The 6,000-nt window shown below is 43.7% G+C and overlaps 1 protein-coding gene across 2 annotated transcripts in view; it reads left to right on the top strand.

Annotated features, from left to right (window-relative positions):
* ENPP6 (ectonucleotide pyrophosphatase/phosphodiesterase 6) overlaps nucleotides 1-6,000 on the top strand; it is a 154,389-nt gene that overhangs the window by 127,163 nt on the left and 21,226 nt on the right. The window lies entirely within an intron of this gene.

Here is a 6,000-nt window from a genome sequence, read left to right as displayed (position 1 = left end):
CAAATTTCACCAAACAGCGAGGGGAGAGTTATGCCGACTAACTCGCCTCACGCGACAGTACCTGCATCTCCCGCCCGGGAGGTGCGTGATATTTTGGCGCCTAGTACATCTGGGCGGCCATTACAGATAACATTACAAGATATGGCTACTGTTATGACTGAAGTTTTGTCTAAATTACCAGAACTAAGAGGCAAGCGTGATCACTCTGGGGTGAGAACAGAGTGCGCTGACAATGCTAGGGCCATGTCTGATACTGCGTCACAGCTCGCAGAGCATGAGGACGGAGAGCTTCATTCTGTGGGTGACGGTTCTGATCCAAACAGATTGGACTCAGATATTTCAAATTTTAAATTTAAATTGGAGAACCTCCGTGTACTACTAGGGGAGGTCTTAGCAGCTCTCAACGATTGTAACACCGTTGCAATACCAGAGAAACTGTGTAGGTTGGATAAATACTTTGCGGTACCGGCGAGTACTGACGTTTTTCCTATACCTAAGAGACTAACTGAAATTGTTACTAAGGAGTGGGATAGACCCGGTGTGCCGTTCTCACCCCCTCCAATATTTAGAAAGATGTTTCCAATAGACGCCACCACTCGGGACTTATGGCAAACGGTCCCCAAGGTGGAGGGAGCAGTTTCTACTTTAGCTAAGCGTACCACTATCCCGGTGGAGGATAGCTGTGCTTTCTCAGATCCAATGGATAAAAAATTAGAGGGTTACCTTAAGAAAATGTTTGTTCAACAAGGTTTTATATTACAACCCCTTGCATGTATCGCGCCGATTACGGCTGCGGCAGCATTTTGGATTGAGTCGCTTGAAGAGAACCTTAGTTCCTCTACGCTAGACGACATTACGGACAGGCTTAGAGTCCTTAAACTAGCTAATTCTTTCATTTCGGAGGCCGTAGTACATTTAACCAAACTTACGGCTAAGAACTCAGGATTCGCCATACAGGCACGCAGGGCACTGTGGCTAAAATCCTGGTCAGCTGATGTTACCTCTAAGTCCAAATTACTTAATATACCTTTCAAGGGGCAGTCCTTATTCGGGCCCGGTTTGAAAGAAATTATCGCTGACATTACGGGAGGTAAGGGCCACGCCCTACCTCAAGACAAGGCCAAAGCTAAGGCTAGACAGTCTAATTTTCGTCCCTTTCGGAATTTCAAGACAGGAGCAGCATCAACCTCCACTGCACCAAAACAGGAAGGAGCTGTTGCTCGTTACAGGCAAGGCTGGAAGCCTAACCAGTCCTGGAACAAAAGCAAGCAGGCCAGGAAACCTGCTGCTGCCCCAAAGACAGCATGAACCGAGAGCCCCCGATCCAGGACCGGATCTAGTAGGGGGCAGACTCTCTCTCTTCGCCCAGGCCTGGGCAAGAGATGTTCAGGATCCCTGGGCACTAGAGATCATATCTCAGGGATACCTTCTAGACTTCAAATTATCTCCCCCAAGAGGGAGATTTCATCTGTCAAGGTTGTCAACAAACCAGATAAAGAAAGAAGCGTTTCTACGCTGCGTACAAGATCTGTTAACAATGGGAGTGATCCATCCGGTTCCGTGGTCGGAACAAGGACAAGGGTTCTACTCAAACCTGTTTGTGGTTCCCAAAAAAGAGGGAACTTTCAGGCCAATCTTAGATTTAAAGACTCTAAACAAATTCCTAAGAGTTCCATCGTTCAAAATGGAAACTATTCGGACAATCTTACCCATGATCCAAGAGGGTCAGTACATGACCACAGTGGATTTAAAGGATGCTTACCTTCACATACCGATCCACAAAGATCATCACCGGTATCTAAGGTTTGCCTTCTTAGACAGGCACTACCAGTTTGTAGCTCTTCCATTCGGATTGGCTACGGCTCCAAGAATCTTCACAAAGGTTCTGGGTGCCCTTCTAGCGGTACTAAGACCGCGAGGGATTTCGGTAGCTCCGTACCTAGACGACATTCTAATACAAGCTTCAAGCTTTCAAACTGCCAAGTCTCATACAGAGTTAGTTCTGGCATTTCTAAGGTCGCATGGATGGAAAGTGAACGAAAAGAAGAGTTCTCTCTTTCCTCTCACAAGAGTTCCATTCTTGGGGACTCTTATAGATTCTGTAGAAATGAAGATTTACCTGACAGAAGACAGGTTAACAAGACTTCAAAATGCATGCCGCGTCCTTCATTCCATTCAACACCCGTCAGTAGCTCAATGCATGGAGGTGATCGGCTTAATGGTAGCGGCAATGGACATAGTACCTTTTGCACGCCTACACCTCAGACCGCTGCAATTATGCATGCTAAGTCAGTGGAATGGGGATTACTCAGATTTGTCCCCTACTCTGAATCTGAATCAAGAGACCAGAAATTCTCTTCTATGGTGGCTTTATCGGCCACACCTGTCCAGGGGGATGCCATTCAGCAGGCCAGACTGGACAATTGTAACAACAGACGCCAGCCTACTAGGTTGGGGCGCTGTCTGGAATTCTCTGAAGGCTCAGGGACTATGGAATCAGGAGGAGAGTCTCCTACCAATAAACATTCTGGAATTGAGAGCAGTTCTCAATGCCCTTCTGGCTTGGCCCCAGTTAACAACTCGGGGGTTCATCAGGTTTCAGTCGGACAACATCACGACTGTAGCTTACATCAACCATCAGGGAGGGACAAGAAGCTCCCTAGCAATGATGGAAGTATCAAAGATAATTCGCTGGGCAGAGTCTCACTCTTGCCACCTGTCAGCAATCCACATCCCGGGAGTGGAGAACTGGGAGGCGGATTTCTTGAGTCGCCAGACTTTTCATCCGGGGGAGTGGGAACTTCATCCGGAGGTCTTTGCCCAAATACTTCGACGTTGGGGCAAACCAGAGATAGATCTCATGGCGTCTCGCCAGAACGCCAAACTTCCTCGCTACGGGTCCAGATCCAGGGATCCGGGAGCAGTTCTGATAGATGCTTTGACAGCACCTTGGAAATTCAGGATGGCTTATGTGTTTCCACCCTTCCCGCTGCTTCCTCGATTGATTGCCAAAATCAAACAGGAGAGAGCATCAGTAATTCTAATAGCACCTGCTTGGCCACGCAGGACTTGGTATGCAGATCTAGTGGACATGTCATCCTGTCCGCCTTGGTCTCTACCTCTAAGACAGGACCTTCTGATACAGGGTCCATTCAAACATCAAAATCTAACTTCTCTGAAGCTGACTGCTTGGAAATTGAACGCTTGATTTTATCAAAACGTGGTTTTTCTGAGTCGGTTATTGATACCCTGATTCAGGCTAGGAAGCCTGTTACCAGAAGGATTTACCATAAAATATGGCGGAAATACCTATACTGGTGCGAATCCAAAGGTTACTCCTGGAGTAAGGTTAGGATCGCTAGGATATTGTCTTTTCTACAAGAAGGTTTAGAAAAGGGTTTATCAGCTAGTTCATTAAAGGGACAGATTTCAGCTCTGTCCATCTTGTTACACAGACGTCTGTCAGAAAATCCAGACGTCCAGTCCTTTTGTCAGGCTTTAGCTAGGATCAAGCCTGTGTTTAAAGCTGTTGCTCCACCATGGAGTTTAAACTTAGTTCTTAACGTTTTACAGGGTGTTCCGTTTGAACCCCTTCATTCCATTGATATAAAAATGTTATCTTGGAAAGTTCTGTTTTTAATGGCTATTTCCTCGGCTCGAAGAGTCTCTGAGTTATCAGCCTTACATTGTGATTCCCCTTATCTGATTTTTCACTCAGACAAGGTAGTTCTGCGTACTAAACCTGGGTTCTTACCTAAGGTAGTCACTAACAGGAACATCAATCAAGAGATTGTTGTCCCATCCTTGTGTCCAAATCCTTCTTCAAAGAAGGAACGTCTTTTACACAATCTGGATGTAGTTCGTGCCCTCAAGTTCTACTTGCAGGCAACTAAAGATTTTCGCCAAACTTCTTCCTTGTTTGTCGTTTACTCTGGACAGATGAGAGGTCAAAAAGCTTCTGCTACCTCTCTCTCTTTTTGGCTTCGTAGTATAATACGTTTAGCCTATGAGACTGCTGGACAGCAGCCTCCTGAAAGAATTACAGCTCACTCCACTAGAGCTGTGGCTTCCACTTGGGCCTTTAAGAATGAGGCCTCTGTTGAACAGATTTGCAAGGCTGCAACTTGGTCTTCGCTTCATACTTTTTCCAAATTTTACAAATTTGACACTTTTGCTTCTTCGGAGGCTATTTTTGGGAGAAAGGTTCTTCAGGCAGTGGTTCCTTCTGTATAATGAGCCTGCCTATCCCTCCCGTCATCCGTGTACTTTTGCTTTGGTATTGGTATCCCAGAAGTAATGATGACCCGTGGACTGATCACACATAACAGAAGAAAACATAATTTATGCTTACCTGATAAATTCCTTTCTTCTGTTGTGTGATCAGTCCACGGCCCGCCCTGTTTTAAGGCAGGTAAATATCTTTTAAATTATACTCCAGTCACCACTTCACCCTTGGTTACTCCTTTCTCGTTGATTCTTGGTCGAATGACTGGGACTGACGTAGAGGGGAGGAGCTATATGCAGCTCTGCTGGGTGAATCCTCTTGCATTTCCTGTTGGGGAGGAGTTATATCCCAGAAGTAATGATGACCCGTGGACTGATCACACAACAGAAGAAAGGAATTTATCAGGTAAGCATAAATTATGTTTTTTACCTGTTTGGAGTAAGGTGGGGGTTCGTTTTTTTGGGGGGGGGGTTGGGGTTTTGTTTGCACTTGTGGAATGAAAAATAAGACCCGTCGCAGTATAACATTCTTAATAATGCCTGGGTCAAGTAACCCAACGATCTCTCTTTAATGGTCGCCTATGACTGTTCAAAGTCTTGTTATACAGAACAGACATGCAAGAGTATTCTTGAGGTAAAATCTAAGCAAGAAAACTCATAAGGGTATTCTCAAGAGGGCATTAAACTGATCCAAATAAGGGACAGTCTACACCAAAAAAATATTTTTTTAAAAGATAGATAATCCCTTTATTACCCATTCCCAAGTTTTGCATTACCAACACAGTTTTATTAATATACTTTTTATCTCTGTGATTACCTTGTAACTTGATAAAATATAGGATATGTATAATTGGATTACGGGACAAACCAGCTTTATTAAATATTGATAAAGGGGTATGGTGGAAGTTGATACAGGAGGAACTACAAATATATACTTAATCTGAAGGGTATACTGGCGAGGCAAACTAAACTAGCTTATTGTGGCATAACAAGGGATAGTGGGAAGATCTATAAGGGTATGCCAGTATAAGAATAAGCACTGTTAAAGTAACCTATGATCACTTTTGCAATGAGGAATGCAAAGTAGTTGATTAACCCTGTTGGCCAATGACTGTAAGGCACAATGATGCTTACACAATTCAAAATAGTAGAGGACATATATAGTGCAATAGGTCTATCTCTCTATCTCTCTATCATCTCTCTATCTCTCTATCATCTCTCTATCATCTCTCTATCATCTCTCTATCTCTCTATCATCTCTCTATCATCTCTCTGTCTCTATCATCTCTCTATCTCTCTATCATCTCTCTATCTCTCTATCATCTCTCTATCTCTCTCTCTCATCTCATAATTTTTATTGTTTAAAAAGATAATCCCTTTATTACCCATTCCCCTATTTTGCATAGCGAACTCGGTTATATTAATATACTTTTTACCTCTGTGTTTAACTTGTATGTAAGCCTCCGCAGGCTGCCCCCTTATTTCAGTTCTTTTGACAGACTTGCATTTTAGCCAATCAGTGCCCTCTCATAAGTAACTCCATGGGAATGAGCACAATGTTATCTATATGGTACACATGAACTAATGCCCTCCAGCTGTGAAAAACTGCCAGTCATTCAGATAAGGGGCGGCCTTCAAGGGTTTAGAAATTGGCATATAAACCAACCTAGGTTTAGCTTTCAACTAAGAATACCGAAAGAACAAAGCAAATTTGATGATAAAAGTAAATTGGAATTTTTTTTTTATTGCATGCCATATCTGAATTACGAAAGTTTA

Source organism: Bombina bombina, chromosome 2 (genome assembly GCF_027579735.1).
Source record: "Bombina bombina isolate aBomBom1 chromosome 2, aBomBom1.pri, whole genome shotgun sequence".
NCBI lineage: Eukaryota > Metazoa > Chordata > Amphibia > Anura > Bombinatoridae > Bombina > Bombina bombina.
The sequence above is the reverse complement of the archived record's forward strand: the minus strand, read 5'-3'. Positions and strand labels throughout refer to the sequence as shown.